Here is a 19,406-nt window from a genome sequence, read left to right on the forward strand (position 1 = left end):
TCACCCTGACTTCAAACTAAATTGGCATTCTTTCACAGTTGCTAAGTCAAAACCCTGGAACTCCCTCCATACCAGATCTATAGATGTTTTCACACCATATGGACTGCAGCAGTTCAAGAAGGCAGTTTTATCCCATCTTCTCCAGGGCAATTAGAGATGGGCAACATATGTTGACCCTTACAATGCTGAGCTATATCCCACGAAAGAATTTTTTTTAAAAAAGTGAATCACCGAATATGGCTGCAGGCTTTAAGGGTTATTATAGTAAAAAGAAGACAGAATGAATACAGGAAATTGGCAACAGAGTAGATAGCTCTATTGGAGAACAAGCATGACAAGCAACGTATAAATTTTATGATTCCAGAGGTACTGTGGCCAAGCTTCCTTTGTAATGTTGTAATTATCAAGCATATATTGCAAGAAAGGCAATATATCCTTCCACTTCTGTAACTCTGAGGATGTTGCTGTTTCATTCATCACAGCCACATCCTTTGGCCCAACCACAATGAGTTGAGTGTGGATTCTGGTATATTTTATGATTCATGGCTTCTTCCTCAAACTATACATCAGACAACTGATTGGCATTATTTCTGACCTAAGCTAGTTGATTTTTCTCCATCATTTTTTCTCCTTTGCAATTGTTATAACCAGACCCCTGGCAAGGCTCTGCCAGCCACCACAGTTCTAGAAAAGTTGGCAAGCTCTAGGTGAGGAACGATGAACTGTTCTTGTTTATTCACCCTCTTCTCAGTTTGTCATAACAAGGTTAATTTTGACAAGTTTCCCACTCTTGGTGATACTTGTCTCCTACAGCAAATGAGTTTGTTTTAAAAGGAGGGAATTTAAACAGGTTTTCTTGAGTTAAATCAGAATGAGTTGATTGACTACTAAATCTGTGAAGAAATAATAACTGGACACGTATACATATCGATTAGAAATGAGAAGTGAGTCAAAAATAAAGTTAAAAGAGATATACTAAGTCTCTGGGTTGTTCATGAAGAGTAGATGGAAGAAAGTTTCAGCTGCCACAGCGGTTGTTACCAGCAGTGTTAAAGGCAGCTGATTTCTCTGGATTTGGTTGAAATTCTTTAGTTCTAGTTCCTTTCGATAGTTGCTGTTTAACCACACTCAGAATGAGAAAGTGCATTTCCCCTGACGCAGCAGTGTTTAGTGGCTGTTCTCAGAGCTATGATCCACACAGCACACTAGTATGTCTGACCACTAACACACTCAGACCAGGGTTGAAGCTCATTTTTATCCTCTGTCCCTATGCTTGAAAGGAGAAAGTCAAAAATGTCTCTGGTTAAGACTGTTGTAATTTCTTAACATCATTCTCACACTCTCAGATATGTATAGGGGATTACACTTTACTTTTGAAGTTCTTTGGCACATGTAAATGTGACATTCCAGGATCTCTCTCTATAGATGGCCACTGAATTTATATCTGCAGTCATTTCTTCGGCTGTAGCAGTCCTCTGGAAAAAAAAAAACATGTTGGAATTAAAAGTTTGAATGGCTATAGGTGATCTGGAGTTATGGTCTGTTATCACAACATAACTCTGAATTTGAAACAATAGACAACCTCCCCTACCTGTTGCAAGACTGATTATAGAACAGGGAGCACAATGCTTGAGAAAATATATCTGAGGGTGTCTCTTTAAATCAAAATCATCTTCTGCCAGATTAGTTGCATTGATTGTTGAGATTATTGCTAACTGATAGACCAAGGACATCGAAAAGTGAACATTAGCAGATCAGCAAAATAAAAATGCAATTAAAGCTGAGTGAATTAAAATAAAATGCAGGTCAGTTCCAATGCAACTGAAGAATTATGTGAAATATTTTAAAATGGAAAAAAAGAGTTTGAATGCCAATCTTTCGCTTGGCAATTGGCTGACAAAGTTCCCAGAACATGTGACTTTTACCATTTGATTTCCCAGAATATAATCTTGTTTCTGAGTCATTTAGTAGCAGGCAACAATTGACTCTTTTCTGAATTCATCTCATGATAATATTTTGACAGTTTCCTATTTGGATTCCTACTTGTCTCAGGAGAATCGCAGCAGGAGAAAGAGACAACATTGCTATGACAATGATTGAAGATCATGATCGTTGTTACATATCCTGTCCAATATATATATATTATTCAACCTGTATCACAAGGCATAATATCTTCTCAGGATTACATTACTGTTTGTCAGAGCTTTCAATTCATAAATTGATTGTCAAATTTCCCACAGTACTACACTTCAAAATACTTTACTGGCTGTAAAGTGTTTTGAGATGCCCTGAGGCCATGAAAGGTTCTATGTAAATGAAAGTTGTTTTTCTCCTATTTCCAAGATATTATCAGAAAATCTTGGTGCTCACTCTCTCCCAGGTTGAGGTACCTTGATAAAATTCTTCGAAATCAATTTACTTCCGGACACCATTTCGTACAACTACAATGCCCTTCACCTTTAAGAATTCATAGGGTAGAATTTTCTGTTGGGTGTGGGCGATGGTGAGAATTTTGGGACAATACAGTGAAAACAAAAAACCAAATTCTCAATGTTGAGGAAAGAAACGTCTAGTTTTCCCCTTAAGGTTTAACCAAGGAGTTCTGTATCGTGCCAATGTGCAGTGATTACCCTTATTCATGAAAGATGGGGAGGTTCCTTGATTGCAGAAGCTCACTACTTGTTTCTCCAGGCCTTCATCCAATTCCACCTTCGCCTACATGCCCCATGGACACCATCAACTGCCACCCTATATGCACACAAGTGGCATCATTAAACCATCAGCCTCACCACATCATCATGCTGTTGACCAACTCACGTAACACAACAGCCCTTCAGGATTTTGCTTTGTAACACAGGGACACTTACAATCTGCATGTTTCTGCCAGGTCATTTTATGCACAGGGATGTGCATACATTTCATACCTCTTCACAGGATACATTTTATAGCATTTTATGGCCAGTCCTGAAGAAGACTCACTGGATTCCAAACGTTAACTCGGCTTTCTCTTCATAGATGCTGCTGGGCCTGCCGAGTTTTTTCAGCACTTTCTGTTTCTGTTTCAGATCTCCTGCATCTGCAGTACTTTGTTTTATTTAATTGTTGCATTTAGTGGCTCTAATTTCTTAACGCTCAGTCACTTTGCACTGATTGAGAGACTGTTAGCATCTCTGACCCGTATTTTGTTTTAGTGCAGAGGGAGAAAGGCATCTTGTCACATTTCAAAGCATCGAACAATCAAGGATTGTATAGCACTGTGTTGTATGACACTGTGGTATGTCAATGTCATATCTTCAGTATATACCAACATCTTATGCAGGAAAGACACTGAATGTCTTTCAACAAAATCGCCATGTCTAAAAATCCAATAGCACTAGACCTGACTGGAATGAAGGGGACCTATTTTTAGTCAGTGGATGCCACCATGGTCAGTGAGTGCACTGACTGATCTCAATCCAAAGGAGTTGGCCATATTTAGTCAGATGCTGGGTCCTTGCAGTTTGAGGATTGGGCCTCAGTCAGTCTTGCAGGTCAAGTGTGACCAGCTTCGGATTACAGAAATGTCAGTCAATGTGCTGTGGAGGCATGAATCTGAGGGTTGAACTGTGCTCAATCAGAACTGTCCTGCTGTGTCAATCTGGGCAGATGGCCAGGGGAGGTCTGCAGGGAGCAACAGTGTTAACAGTTAGTGTTAACAGTTAGGGCATTTATAGGGCCAGTCCATAGAATCCTGCAGGAAGTGAGAAACTCAAGCCTGGGGTTAGATGCATTGGCCTGGATTGCTGAGGGAATGAAAGAATGATTATAGTTAAAAAGGTCAGCTTAAGATCAAGGATGGGATCTCATTGAGCATAGGAGGGGATGGGAATCTGTGGAAATGGGTGTCTTTCACAAGTTACAATCACTTCACCTAACGAGGCCAACAAGCACAGGGTAATTCACAATGCTATAGCTCAGTGGGTGAATTGGGAACATTAACGTTAAATAAAGGGACGAACAGAAATGGAAATGGGATGACATCGGGATAGTAACTTAAAAGGGAATATAATGGATGCAGAGAACCATCCTATGTCTTGGTAGGGCCTACAAGGCACTCATAAGGATACAAAACAATACTTTGCCATTTTTGTACCAAACACAACTGCTCATTAAAGACACAAGGAGCTGCCATTGCATGCAGACTGAGTGTTCTCCTTGGCCGTAAAGTATAATTCTTTGAATAAGAAATCCTGCAGAGACAATTGTATTAAACAGATATCCACTGATTCAGTCATGCCATCAATTTGGCATCAAACTGGATTTCATTGGCAGGGTACTGTTTTTGCAACAATGAACATAAAAGTTGTGGCCTCAAGCAATCATGATCATTACATACTTTGCATTAACTGGCCCCTTGGCATGTCAGATACACAAAACTAAGATGAAGGGTCTAGGCCCGAAACGTCAGCCTTCCTGCTCCTATGATGCTGCTTGGCCTGCTGTGTTCATCCAGCTCTGCACCTTGTTGTCGCAAATTTAAATGTCTTTCTTGGGTTTGCCATTTCTACATCACTTTTCATTCCTGATATTTGAAGACAACTCTTCAGAGCTGCCACATTCTCACATTGAGCTGTAATGTGCGCAAGGACATGATCTGTGATGTTTAAGTTGGGTTTTCCTTTTTGAGAGGATGCTATGCTATCATGTGAGAAATGTCTGAATTTCACTCCCCCAGTGAAAAGTAGCATTACATTTTGGATAAGGTTACATACTGCAGAGCTCCATTTTGAGGCATAACATTTGGCTCCTTGCAGCCTCTACTACATACTGAGTCAGAGAATAACATGTTGCTTTTTTGTAATTGATTTGAGGGATCAAGGGTAGCTTTCATGGTGTGTTGTTCAGTTCAGACAATCCCCACAGATTATTGGCACATGCATCTGAGATGGAGTCCATGGATGGAGGAAACTTTGTGGCCTTGAAAATCTAAATTGAAGAAGGGAATCACAATGTTGTCACCAATCCCAGAAAGAACACCAACCGCCAAGGGCTGCCACAAAGCCTCCAGAGGGTGAAACAGCAGGTGATGACCCTCCGGGGGGATGGAGGAGAATGAGCAGGCCCTGAATCTACCAGACTCACTGCCTTTATCTACAGTTCTCAGAAACTCAGGGCAAGTACAGGCTAAGGATATCCCAGGCCATGTGTCATCTGCTGCAGCAGGACTAACATTCAGACTGAAAGATTGGCTATTCCATCCTGGTGGTTGTCAAGGTCACAACTGTCTTGAATTTTTATGCCAGCAGCCCTACCATTCAATTCACGGCTGATCTGTTTATGTTCAAATCCCATGTCCCCAACTCCCCCAATATTCCTTAATACTTTTGCCTAACAATAATTTTCTACTTTTGTTTTATTATTATTTAAGGACCCTGCCACCACCTTGTTTCTGTGGCACAGTTTCAGTGTTTGCATAATATTCAAAAAAAAAACCTCAGCTCTGCGCGAAAAGGCAATCTCTGTATTAAAAACAGTGCCCCCACCCCCGAGTCTGGGTTGACCCACAAAAGGATTCATCCCTTCCATGTCCACTTTGACAAGTCAATTCAGGATCTTATACATTTCAATCAAATTACTCCTCACTCTTCTAAACTTTAGTGGAAACAAGCAGCCTATGTAACAAAACAACTCCATTGTATTCCATCCGACAAATTTTTGTCCACTCGTTCAATATAAGACCAGAAGACTGTAAGATGTAGGAGCTGGTGTAGGGCATTCAGCCCATTGAGCCTGCTCTGCCATTCAATTAAATCATGGCTTATCTGATAATCTTCAACCCAACTTTCCTGTCCTTTTCCTATAACCCTTACTGATTAAAATCTGTCTATTTCAGCCTCGAATATAGATAACAACCCAGCAATCAACAGACCTCCATGGTAAAGAATTCCACACATTACCCTCTCAGAGAAACAAATCCTCCTCATTTCTATCTTAAATGGGGATCCTTTTTCTCCAGTACTAGTGCCAAAGTCCCAGAAAAACTGGAAGCCACTGCTGCCATAACAACTTGAGACAAGTACTCACCTCTGCCCCCTCCACCAACCCAAGTTCAACAGTGGAGAAATAAATCCAATTCCTAATTGCAATCTGCGTTGTGAGACAACCTCACACTGAACATGTAAGTTCAGAACCCAAAGAAGCAGATGGTTCTGTAAGATCATTGATGTCGACAATTGCTAGTTTGGCCTCAAAATTACTGTTGAAACTTACAGAGTGGTAGAGTCATACAGCATGGAAACAGACCCTTTGGCCCAACTAGTTCATGCTGAACACAATCCCAAACCAAACGAGTCCCACCTGCCTGCTCCTGGCTCATATCCCTCCAAACCTTTCCTATTCATGTACCTATCCAAATGTCTTTTAAATGTTGCAATTGTACCCACATCCAACACTTCCTCGAGAAGTTCATTCCACGTGAACCACCCATTGTGTAAAACATTTGTACCTCATGTCTTTTTAAAATCTCTTTCCTCTTACCTTAAAAATGTGTCCCCTAGTCTTGAAATCTCCCATTCTAAGAAAAGACAACTACCATTAATTCTATCTATACCTCTCATTATTTTATAAACGTCTATGAGGTCACCTCTCAACCTCCTACGCTCCAGTGAAAGAAGTCCCAGCCTTTCTTCATAACTCAAACTTTCCATACCCAGCAACATCCTGGTAAATCTCTTCTGGACCTTCTCCAGTGAAATAATATCCTTCCTATAACTGGACACAGTATTCTGGAAGTGGCTTCACCAATGTCCTGTACAACTCAACATGATTTCCCAACTCCCATGCTCAAAGGACTGAGCAATGAAGGCAAGTGTATAAAGTGCCTTTTACCCACCCTCTCTATATGTGATGCAAACTTCAAAGAATTATGTACCTGAACCCCTAGGTCCCTCTGTTCTATAACATACCCAAGGCCATACAATTAGTTGTGTAAGCCCTACCCTTGTTTGTTGTACCAAAATGCAATACCTCACATTCATCTAGATTGAATTCCATCTGCCATTTCTCAGCCTAAACAACACGTTTGATCAACTTCCCACTGTAATTATAGAATACCTTTCTCACTGTCTACAACGCCACCAATTTTGGTGTCATCTGCAAACTTACTAACCATGCCTTCTATATTCTCATCCAAATGGGCTTCTCTGATTTTGATCAGCATCTGAACCTGATTTAAGCCAGTGAATTTCAGTCATTATGTTGTAGTAATTTGTTGCAGACCTGATCTTTCTCATTTATTCCTCTGTAATTCAATGTATTGCACAATCAGTACTTGGAATACAGCAGCTGTAACAGATGCAAACACACAGTGATGGTGCAAGAAATGAATCCAAACTGTTTGCTTATTACAAAAAAAAATCCTCCTTGTGATTTGACATCTTATTTTGCATTATATCCCTTGCTAGTTCAAGCTGACAATCATTCCCAATGTAATTTCTACTGTATTGTGGCCCAAGGTAGATTGTACAAGGTCACAAGTAATGAAACAGTTTCTGTAACCTATTGCAGTCTCAGTCCAGGATCACATCTTTAAGCTATTTCCTGATGCATGTTTAGAAAGTACTTGGCAACACTCATTGCTAATAAAAACAAGATAATTTAATGATCACATGGGACAAGTGTTCATAACAACTTCAGTTCCACCAGCAATAACAAACACTTGGCCTTTTCTTCAACTGTCATAATTTTAAGAAAATGTTAACAATAACATAAAGATTACAGAAGGACTGATGAATTATGATGTCAAATGTGCACACCTGAAGTTACTGAAGTTTGAAGTTGCATAAGGCCTGTATAAACACCTTGTGGAACGTGTTACATTCATTGAGAAACTCACAAACAAAATGGAAGGTTAAATATGTTTAAAAATTATATGAGTCTGAGCAATATTTATAAACTATTGCTTTTGACTTTAAATGCCGTTGGATGGGCTCAATATTCCAAATGTACTGCAGCATGTTTTCAATGATCTTTTATTCTCCATAAATTATAAGCTCACTACGGCAAACCCAGCTATCCAAATAGGATTCTATGATACTGCAGTACTGATGTACAGAAGTATAAGTTGCTTTGTAATAGCTATCATAAAGTCAGAAAATCAAAAGGAACATCTAATTGCACCAATGAAGCAAAAAAGGCAGTTACATAGCAAAGAATAATCAACTTAAATCAATAAAAGTCTGTGAGTGATGTTTGGAAATCAGCTAATACTTTGACAGATTTATATTATTTCCACCTTTGCTGGTTTCATTCTTCTATCTCTTGCGGCTTCCTGTATCATGGTGCCATGGTTAGTTTGGTCACCAAACCTGAGGCCCCTGCTCTCAACCAAATAAGCTGAGAGAACCTCATGCCTACTGGACAATTGCAGAGACTGACACTCCTGTATTTCTTCTCTCTGAGTCCCCCTATCAGTCTCACTCACAGTCAGACCATCCTGTTTCCAACCACTGACCAAATCAGAGGACCCCATCCTGAGCAACTGCCTCATGGCAAAAAGAATGCAGTTAACTCACTCCCTCCCTGGTGCAGAGTCTGTTGTTCAGCCTCCAACTCAAACTCTGAGCTGAACCTGCTTGAACTTCAAACATTCACTGCAGACATCTTTGCCCTGGATCACAACGGTATCCAGGATCTCCCACATGGTGTAGCCTGGATACATCACCAGTCCTGCTGTCAGTAATGACTTCTGATTAATTATTTAACAATATTAACCAGTTATGTTGCTTTTTATACATCTTACTTACCTTACCCCCAATTTGTACATGTCACTAAAACTTAAGAATAACTCTATTCTGCTATAAATAGGATCATGGTTCATGTGATGTAACCTCAAATCCACATTGCCAGTTAGCCCTGTTAACATTTCAACCACTTGCTTACCAGAATGTACCTCGGCCTTACAAATGCTCAAGGACTCTGCGTACTCAATCTCTGTATTAAATCAGTGACCTTGATTTTTAAATAATGCCACTGAGTGTTACATTCACTAAGAATAGGAAACATCCACTCCATATTTATTCTGTCCAGACCCTTCTATCTTGTATGTTTCAATTAATTTGCCTCTTATTCCCTTAAAGTCCAGCAGATACAAGCTTAGCCTGTCCAACCTTTCCCCACTGGATAATCTACCCATTTCAGCTATTAGTCTTGTAGCTGGTATTTGGGATCTTAACCACTTACAGCAAGAACCAATTTCAATCAAGTCCAATGAATCTAGCTCCCAGTGCTTGACTCAAGGTCCGTTATGCAACAACTTCTCTCCTTTTGAAATTGTGCCTTTTACTCTGGCATCATTAATATGTGTCAGAAAAAAAAAGTGTTCCAATGCTGACTCCTGGGGAATTCCGCAACTAACCTTCCCCGAATCTGCCAAGCATGCATTTACCATTACTCCTTATTTCCTATCAGTCAACTTAGTTTGCATGTTGCTAATGTCCTTATATTCCATAAGGTCTAACTTTGCTCACGAGTCAGTCAAGCAACATTTTATAAATTACCTTCTGGCTGTCCCTTTGAATTACCAAATAGACAAGCGCACCATATCAACAGCATCTTCCTGAATCACCCTCTTTGTTACCTCCTCAGAAAAAACTCCAGAAGGTTCACTGAATATGGTTTTCTTGAAGAAATATATTCTGCTTCTCCTTAATTAACTCACATTTGTCGAAGTGACTCCTAATTTTGTCCTGAATTACTGTTTCTAGCTAAAATTAACTGAGTGGCCTATAGTTATTTGGTTTATCATTATATACATTTTTTGAACAAGGGCATAACATTTGGAAGTCTTCAGTTTTCTGGCACCACCTTGATTCTAAAGTAGACTAAAAAACTACAGCCTGTGCCTCTGTGATTTCAACTCTCACTTCTCTGTTTCCTCAGAATCAGCTCACCTAGTTCCAGTGTCATGTCAACTTTTAATGTAGATTAACATTTAGCAATATATTAAAAGATATTAACAATATTTTCTTTAAAAATTTCAATAATAAAATGATGACAGAGGGAGAATTATAATGCTCATTTAATCAAAAGAAACTTCAATATCCCTTTCCTAAAGTTGAAATCTTGCATTCTGTTATTTACTGAATAAGGCATTCACTTATACATTACAAATTTACAATGTTTTCATGGTCAGATTCAACTCAAATAGAGTTTTCCCGAAGTGAAAGCACTCCCTGTTTAAAATGTGTTCTATTAGCACATATTCTGTTTAGCTTGCTTAATAAATTAGGGAGGTCCCTGAATAGTGCTGCCTCCATTTTCATTTCAACACAGTTACTGACCACGCTCAGTCTTTTTTAAATACTGATCACCTGTTCCCGCTCCTGCTGCTTTCACTTCTTACCTTGCTCCCACTTTCCTCTCCCAATCCTTTCATGCCCATCTAGCTTGTTGCACCTCTTCTGAGTCCTCACTGTGAGTGAGGCTTTGGAAGAGGGGAAGCAATAGTAAGGGAGTAACTGAGAGGGGTGGCGAGTGAGAGATGGAAGGACTAGGCAGGTGAAAGAAAATGATTAGTGGGACGCAGAGGAGAGGTGGTGAATGGGAGGGTCAGATGAGGAAAACAATGTCCATGAGGTTCGTGGGACGAAAGTGGCAAGTGGGAAGGTTGAGGGAACAATATGGTATTTGGGAGAATCAGATGGAAGTGAAGTGGCAAGCGTGTGGGTCAGAGTGAAGTGGTGAGCCGGAGTGTCAGGGGGGTTGAAGTAGTGAGCAGTAGGGACGGGGAGTTAAGTGGTGAGTAGGAGGATCAGAGAAAGTGGTGGTGAGTGCAATGGTTGAGGGAGGTATGTGGTTAGCAGAAGGTAAAAAGGGAAGTAGAAAGATTTAGTAAGTTACATCAAGTTATGAAGTATCAATGAGCAGAAAAATGATTTTGGATGAATTAGGATCAAGGCAACCAATACATTTTTACTGTAAAAGCTACACATTGGGAATATAACCTGACCTGATCACATTTTTTTTTATTTGGAAAGTGATTTTTGTTAAGCACATTTTTGTTTAACAAGCCATTTTATTTCAAATCATTTTAGGAGGACAAAAACAGAGGGAAGCTGTATTTAGCTTCGATGTTTTTAACAAATCCCATTTGTGCCTCTCTTTCTTTCACTTATTAACAGTACATTAAAAAGCAGTTGTTAAAAACCACATATAGATTATGATGGTAAACCACAGTCACCACTGAACTGGGGCTGCCTGAAAACTCTAGATTAGGTGAATTATTTTTCTCTTGAGTGCAAAATGAATCATTGTTGGAAAAATACAATTTAATTTTGACTGTACCTACATGATTACAAGTTTGGAATCTTTCCAATCAGAATTGGAAACATGGAGCATATCAACAACACCAGCTTATATCTATAAAGGGCATTGGTCAGACCACATTGTGAATATAAAGCGTAGCTTTGCTCTCCTTATTTAAAGAAAGACTTAAATGCATTGGAGACAGTTCAGAGGAGGCTTATTGGATTGATACATGGGATAAGTGGATTGTCTTATGATGATAAGTTGGACAGACTGGGCTTGTTTCCATTGGAGTTTCGAAGTGCAAGGGTGACTTGATTGAAGCCTATAAAATAATGGACGGTTTTGACAAGATAGACATGGAAATAATATGGGTGACTCTAGAACTAGGGGCTCCATTTTAAAATTGCAGGATGCCATTTTAGTTCCAAGATAAGGAGGAACTTTTTTTCTCTCTGAGGGTTGTGCCTCAGAAGCCATGGAAGTGGGGTCACTGAGCGTTTTTTTAAGGTTGAAGTAAATAGATTCTAGTAAGGCACGGCATCAAAGATTATCAAGGGAAAGATAGGACTGTGGAATTCAGAATATAAACAGATTAGCCATGATCTTATTGAATGGGAGACCAGGTCTGAGAGGGCAAATCATTTATTTCTGCTCCAAAATTCTACGTTCATAAATAACATCTTTAATGGAATAAATTATCCCGAAACTTTTCACAGGATGAATTCAAGATAAAGTATGATATAAGGAAATATCAGGTCAGATGACCAATGTAATTGCCTGAAAGAAGGAACGCAAAGCAGCAGAGAGATGTAGGGAAGGAATTCCACAGCTTCGGATCCAGGCAACTGAAGGTGCAGCCACCAACTAGACAAATTATTATTGGGAATGCACAAGAAATCAGAATTAGTGGAGCACAGGTATCTGAGGGTTGCAAGAGATTACAGAGATAATGAGGAGTAAGACTGTGGAGAACTTTGAAAACAAAGACAAGAATTTTTAATTCAAAATGCTTCTTGACTGTCAACAAATATAGGTTAGCAAGCACAGGGGTGATGGAGGGGCAGGGCTTGCCATAAATCAAGACATGGGCAATTGTATATTGGGTGATCTCAAATTACAGAGTGTAGAATATGGAATACCAACTAGGAATGCATCAGAGTAGTTGAATCCAGATGTGACAAAGTATGGAAGAGGGTTTTTACAACAGATGAATTGAGAAGTTTAGTAATTTTACAGACGTGGGAGGTGGGGGTGGTTAGTCTTAGCCATGGTGCCTTTGGAGGATGTGAACAGATTGGCTTAATCTCTCAGACTGTCTCCAGACTGTTGATCAAAGCTGCAATTGCATAGTGCTCTGAAACCTTGGAGAGATGTAAAAGAAGGATTTAATGGAAGATGAGACCAGATCCTATTTTCAGAGGAATTTGAAAGCCAAATTAATTGAACACCAAATTATATAAGAATATCAAACAGTGTAGGAATCTAAGAGTCACTCAGATATTCAACAAAACTAGTTACTGCTTGACAAAACAAGAAAATCTATAACGTTGAGATTTAATAGATTTTACCAACTGGCATCCAGCTCCTTGTCTTTTTGGAATACTATGTTGTCAAAAGTTCTGTCTTTTGTATGAGATGCTAAATCAAAGGATCATCTGTTGGATGCAAAACTACAGGAGCTCTCATAGTGTTCTAGTCAACAATTGTTCCTTAAATCAACAGCAGTTACAGAGTTGGCTTGTCCCTTACACAATTTGTTGCTCCAGGACCTTGCTGTGCACAAATTATTAATGTATCTGCTGTCATAACAACTGCACTTCTGAAAATACTTCACATTTGATGAGCTATTTTTTGATGCCTTGGGCATTAAAGTTGCTGCTTAAATTCATGGCTGTACTATAGGCCAATGCCCACCCAAAACTAAATGGCACCATTTTAAAGAGGGTACAGAAACAAAGGAGAGTTCACACACTTTATCAATTTTTTTTAAAAAATGGCAGGTCCATTTATGTAGCTATTTGTAGGAAAATTAGCCCGACCCATCCCGACTTAGAGGCACAGAACACAAAGCAAGCAAGTTGTCCTAAATCTTTATAAATCATTAATATACCAAATAGAGCATTGTGTTTAATTCTGGGCATTACAACTTAGGAAGAATGGTAAGGTGTTGGAGAAGCCTCACAGAAAAGCTTTACTAAACTGTTTCCAAGGATAATGTATCTACACTATGTGGACAGGCAGAGCTGGTATAGTTCTTCTCTGAACAAAACAAAAAGATTAATAAAGGTGTTGAACATTCAAAGGGATTTTGATAGAGGCAATTAAGGATGAACTGTTTGCACTGGCAGCCAGTTTTGAAACCTGAGGAAAACCGAAAGAACTGCGGATGCTGTAAGTCAGGAACAAAAACGAAGTTGCTGAAAAGCTCAACAGGTCTGGCAGCATCTGTGAAGAAGAAAACCAGAGTTAACGTTTCGGGTCCGGTGACCCTGCCTCAGAACTGATGGTGGCTGGGAAAAAGTCAGTTTATATGCAGAAAATAGCGGAGGGGGATGGAGTAGGGAGTAAACGATAGGATAGAACTTAAAGAGAGGGAAGAGCAGTTGGACAGACAAAGAGTTGACAACAATCAGTTTGGGAGGGTGAATAGTTGTTAATGGGGACTATTAGTGACTAATAACAGGTAGTGTGTAATGCAGGCTATGTGTTAACAAGGCCTGGTGTGTGGGGTAGGGGGCTGGGACATGGGAGAGTTTAGGCCCTAAAATTATTGAACTCGATATTGAGTCCAGAGGGCTGCAGGGTCCCCCAGCAGAAAATGAGGGGTTGTTCTTACAGCTTGCGTTGTTGAAACCTGAGGACTCTGATTTATGAAAATTGGAGAAACGTGAAGGGTAAGATTAAGAGATAACAAGGTGTAGAGCTGGATGAACACAGCAGGCCAAGCAGCATCAGAGGAGCAGGAAGACTGATGTTTCGGGCCTAGACCCTTCTTCAGAAAAAGATTAAGTAACATTAAGTTTTTTTCAAACACACAGTAAGTTGTGATGATCGAACATACGCTACCTGGAAAAGTGATGGAAGCAAGTTGCTTCCCTGTAAAGTGTCTCTTGCAAAAATCGCTGCAATGTGAGCAGGTATGTTGCTTTGCTGTAAAGTGATTTGAATCGAGCTCTAAAGGGAATGTAATTCAGGTGGGGTTTGAGGAGATCCTGATGATTCAGTCACAGGAACCTGCCATCTTACACTGCCTAACACTATATGAAGTGAAAAGAATAATTATCCTCCTGAGACCTGACCTTCAAATTCTGTGTGTTTTAGGTAGAATAATGCGGTCTGGGATGCGATTCACGTTTTTGAACGTCTTGTGGCAAATTATTTGAGGCCTCATTGACATCCTACTCTCCTATATCACACTCCAGCCTATGTAACATGTAATGCTCTCAATGCTGTTGTATAGTCATCCTCTGCAGGAAAGTGTTGCTTTTTCAGAAAGCATTCATATAAAACTAATGTACTAATTCTGTCAAATTATATTAATGCTAATGTAACAGATTCATTCAAAACACTTCATTGTTGTAGCCATTCAGCACAAACCTCTCTGCATTAAAACACATTTTTCAGGCACACATTTGTTTGGGATGTGTTATTCCTGAGTAACTGGGTCTGAACATTGTGTCAAAACAGCATTTTAATTTTGGCTGTGGAAAGTAAGCCAGCTGCAGTTTATTTATTCAACAGTAAAGATAAAACTTTATCACTTGCTAACAATTGTCACTCTCAACTGTCATGCTTGTACCAATTGAGTGATCTGGAACTGATCTCATTGAGCTATTCTCTCCTCACACCCCTGCTTCATGCTCTGCTTCAAGTCTTTATTTGGTGAGTTATGTTTGAAAAATACAATGCAATTATCAGAGTTCCTATTCACCAAGGTGGCTAAAGGTGTATGGTTCCACCTAGTGAGCACAATATGAACATGTAGTTAGGTAAAAAGACAGAATGATATTGCATACACTACATTGTGATAAGTGAATTGCACCAGTGGAGGTCCTTGTCGCTTCTTGGCATTGGGAATACCATACAGAAAAAGTCTATTTTTCTCATCTTATTTGCAGTCACCTCTTTACCCTCAGTTCTGCAAATTTCTCCTTCTTGAGTATATTTCCAATCCCTTTGAAATCCAGTGTTGAATCTGCTTCCAACAACCTTCAAGCAATACTTTCTAGATTTTATCTCATTGTGTAAACTGTATCTTTCTCATTACCCCTCAGAGTCTTTTAGAAACAAAGGCATTGAAGAGGTTGCTGCTCAGATAAAACTGGAGGTTCAGTGAACTTTCAACTGAAATCGCTCATGCAGCCCCCAAGCTTTTGTTTAAATGGTTAAATGTTTGTATAAGTTATAGTATTGCTATAGGTTCCTTAGTAATGAAGAGATGAGTTGTTAATGAGGAATTCCAGACAAAAGATATAAAGACAAAACAAAACTATTAAGAATGAGGTCCCAATAAATCTTTTTGGTATATTATTTGGACCCATTGCTTGAGTTCCATGATGGTGAAGCAAAGAGGATAATACTCGAAGTCAGATTTGGAAGCAGTGATGGCTTTTAGAGATGGATAGTTGGTATTTTCTTGTACAGGTGGGACCAACAGCACAGCAGACTTTCGAAGGGAAAAAAGGTTCCTTGATTTTTTTTGTTCAGTGACTTTGCACTGCCTAACTTTCCTTCAACTGAACAGCATTTGGTTTGGACTGACATATCAAGAACCACAATCCGTATCATTCACCATTGTGCATAATGGCATCTGTACCCCTCCCAATTTGAGACAGTAAAACGGGGGCTTGCTGTTTCAGATGAGTGAATTAAGATTTTCTATACACATGGGAATACGATTTCTTTGAATGAATGAATTAAGAGAAGGCCAAGGTGATTGTCAAATTGTGACTTTACATGACTAATCGTATTCCTTCCTGTTGGCTTCCAGGGTCTTCATGAACAAAGATCAGTGGTGTTGTATAAGGAGAATTCCTCAGAGGGCACTCAATCACAGGATAGGAAGTACTGCAGTCCAGTGGGCTCAGATAGATGCGGAGTTGGATTTTCACCTGACAGTTTACAATTTATAAGGGAGGGCGAGGAGACCTTGGCAACAGGAGGAGCTGTGGAAAGTTTACATTACAGGACTGAATCTTCCCCAAAGTCCATTAAACAGAACTGAGATGCTGAACTCTGGGGGCTATCATTGTGAAAAGGAATAATAGAGGTACAACATTTTATCAGAGATAGTAAGAACTGCCGATGCTGGAGTCAGAGATAACACAGTGTGGAGCTGCAGGAATGCAGCAGGTCAGGCAGCATCAGAGGAGCAGGAAAGTTGATGTTTCTGAAGAAGGGTCCCGACCCGAAACAACATTTTATTAGTCTTATTCATGTGGCTGGGGAAGCAGTTATAGTTTGATGTGAAGATTACCATGCATAGATGTGATGCCACTAGGAATGGATCACTCTGGGTTGAAGGTCAATATATAGGCAATAGTCTGACTTGGAAGGCCACAGTCACAATTTGAGCTGTGCCTCATGTTCCATTTGTGCAGTACGTGACTATGCCTTCCCTGGCCCATCCTCAAACAGTAAGTGGTTGCCCATAGTTTCCCTGGAAGTTAAAAACCTGGAATTTTACCATTCTTGTCAGTTGCTAGATTGAGGAGGTTAATAACTGCGCTCAATCAGGATGTGTGCTATTGGGTTGGGTTGACGGAGCTGTGATGAGATTGCAGAGTGCTGAGTTTCTTTCAGTGGGGAATACCAGATTTCAGATGACTACATGGGTTTCTTTTGAAGTCTTGTCAATGGGTGGCCTTCATTAGCCGTCAGCCAGTGGTGGTTTTTAAGGAGAACACATTCCCTATGGACAGCAGGAGATTTGATATGTTTCAACACAGGAAACGACTCCAGCTGTGTTGACCTTGGCATCCCAGAAATAATCTTTGTGACTTCCCTGGAGTACAACCAGTAGAAGGGGTTTGAAGGTAACTGCAATTACATTTGTGAGAGAGAGAGCGAGAGAGAGCAAGAGAGAAAGAGAGGAGAGAGGCTGCCACCAGCTGCCATACAATTTCAAGCAAGCTCATAATCCAGGCAATGCACAAAATGACCACAACTATGCAGTGTGTGTCTGTTTTTGTAAACAGGATGACTAATATCCTATCTGTCATTGGTCATTGGGGACTCCATAGTTAGGGGGACAGATAGGAGATTCTGTGGGAACGAGAGAGACTCGCGGTTGGTGTGTTGCCTCCCAGGTGCCAGGGTCTGTGATGTCTCGGATCGTGTTTTCGGGATCCTTAAGGGGGAGGGGGAGCAGCCCCAAGTCGTGGTCCACATAGGCACCAACGACATAGGTAGGAAAAGGGATGGGGACGTAAGGCAGAAATTCAAGGACCTAGGGTGGAAGCTTAGAGCTAGAACAAACAGAGTTGTTACCTCTGGTTTGTTACCCGTGCCACGTGCTAGCGAGGCGAGGAATAGGGAGAGAGAGCAGTTGAACACGTGGCTACAGGGATGGTGCAGGAGGGAGGGATTCAGATACCTGGATAATTGGGGCTCATTCTGGGGTAGGTGGGACCTCTACAAACGGGATGGTCTACACCTGAACCAGAGGGGTACCAATATCCTGGGGGGGAAATTTGCTAATGCTCTTCGGGAGGGTTTAAACTAATTCAACAGGGGGATGGGAACCTGAATTGTAGCTCCAGTGTACAGGAGGTTGAGAGTAGTGAGGTCATAAATAAGGTTTCAAGGTCGCAGGAGTGTACCGGCAGGCAGGAAGGTGGTTTGAAGTGTGTCTACTTCAATGCCAGGAGCATCCGGAATAAGGTGGGTGAACTTGCAGCATGGGTTGGTACCTGGGACTTCGATGTTGTGGCCATTTCGGAGACATGGATAGAGCAGGGACAGGAATGGTTGTTGCAGGTTCCGGGGTTTAGATGTTTCAGTAAGATCAGGGAAGGTGGTTAAAGAGGGGGAGGTATGGCATTGTTAGTCAAGGACAGTATTACGGTGGCAGAAAGGACGTTTGATGACAACTCGTCTACTGAGGTAGTATGGGCTGAGGTTAGAAACAGGAAAGGAGAGGTCACCCTGTTGGGAGTTTTCTATAGGCCTCCGAAAAGTTCCAGAGATGTAGAGAAAAAGATTGCAAAGATGATTCTGGATAGGAGCGAAAGTAACAGGGTAGTTGTTATGGGGGACTTTAACTTTCCAAATATTGACTGGAAACGCTATAGTTCGAGTACTTCAGATGGGTCAGTTTTTGTCCAATGTGTGCAGGAGGGTTTCCTGACACTGTATGTAGATAGGCCAACAAGAGGCGAGGCCACATTGGATTTGGTACTGGGTAATGAACCAGGGCAGGTGTTAGATTTGGAGGTAGGTGAGCACTTTGGTGATAGTGACCACAATTCGGTTACGTTTACTTTAGCGATGGAAAGGGATCGGTATATACCACAGGGCAAGAGTTATAGCTGGGGGAAAGGCAATTATGAGGCGATGAGGCAAGATTTAGGATGCATAGGATGGAGAAGGAAACTGCAGGGGCTGGGCACAATTGAAATGTGGAGCTTGTTCAAGGAACAGCTACTGCGTGTCCTTGAGAAATATGTACCTGTCAGGCAGGGAGGATGTGGTCGAGCGAGGGAACCGTGGTTTACTAAAGAAGTTGAATCTCTTGTCAAGAGGAAGAAGGAGGCTTATGTAGAGATGAGGCGTGAAGGCTCAGTTAGGGCGCTTGAGAGTTACAAGTTAACCAGGAAGGACCTAAAGACAGAGCTAAGAAGAGCCAGGAGGGGACATGAGAAGTCTTTAGCAGGTAGGATCAAGGAAAACCCTAAAGCTTTCTATAGGTATGTCAAGAATAAAAGAATGACGAGAGTAAGATTAGGGCCAGTCAAGGACAGTAGTGGGAAGTTGTGCGTGGAGTCCGAAGAGATAGGAGAGGCGCTAAATGAATATTTTTCATCAGTATTCACACAGGAAAAAGACAATGTAGTCGAGGAGAATACTGAGATACAGTCTATTAGACTAGACGGGATTGAGGTTCATAAGGAGGAGGTGTT

General features: G+C 40.7%; 1 long non-coding RNA gene across 1 annotated transcript in view; it reads left to right on the forward strand.

Moving 5' to 3' along the window:
- Positions 1–14,913, forward strand: part of LOC125485483 — a 137,395-nt gene extending 122,482 nt beyond the window's left edge. Inside the window, exon 4 of the long non-coding RNA XR_007264208.1 lies at positions 14,608–14,913. This is a non-coding gene — a long non-coding RNA (uncharacterized LOC125485483). The remainder of the gene's footprint in view (positions 1–14,607) is intronic.
- The last annotated feature ends 4,493 nt before the right edge of the window (positions 14,914–19,406 follow it).

Source organism: Rhincodon typus, chromosome 19 (genome assembly GCF_021869965.1).
Source record: "Rhincodon typus isolate 14 chromosome 19, sRhiTyp1.1, whole genome shotgun sequence".
Taxonomy (NCBI): Eukaryota; Metazoa; Chordata; class Chondrichthyes; order Orectolobiformes; family Rhincodontidae; genus Rhincodon; species Rhincodon typus.